We start from the raw sequence: 385 nt of genomic DNA on the forward strand, positions 1-385 counted from the left end.
TGGGCCGAGGTGATTTTGGTATACTGTATGCCATATTATAGTTGTTGGAAGTATAATACCTAGCCTTGTAGCATAAAATGGTAACTTCAAATGAAATTGAGATATCTTATAGTTCACATGAGTAAAAGTGAAAAACAACTCATGTATTTTTGCGAGTAAAAGAGAAAAACAACTCGTCTTCTACCCTCTACCGACAAGCAGACAGTGAATGTTGAGCCTGAGTGCAACATCATACTTGTTTTACATCTTTAACTTCCAAGGTTGAAGATACCCTTTTTATGCATTTTTATGAGTAACACAGATAGAAGTTTATTAGTTCAATCATGTTCATTCAATCTATTGTTGGCATGCCTAGCGGCAAGGACGACACCACAGCAGTCTCAAA

Source organism: Amborella trichopoda, chromosome 2, assembly GCF_054954075.1.
Source record: "Amborella trichopoda isolate Santa Cruz 75 chromosome 2, AtrichopodaSantaCruz75HAP2 v2.0, whole genome shotgun sequence".
NCBI classification, from domain to species: Eukaryota; Viridiplantae; Streptophyta; class Magnoliopsida; order Amborellales; family Amborellaceae; genus Amborella; species Amborella trichopoda.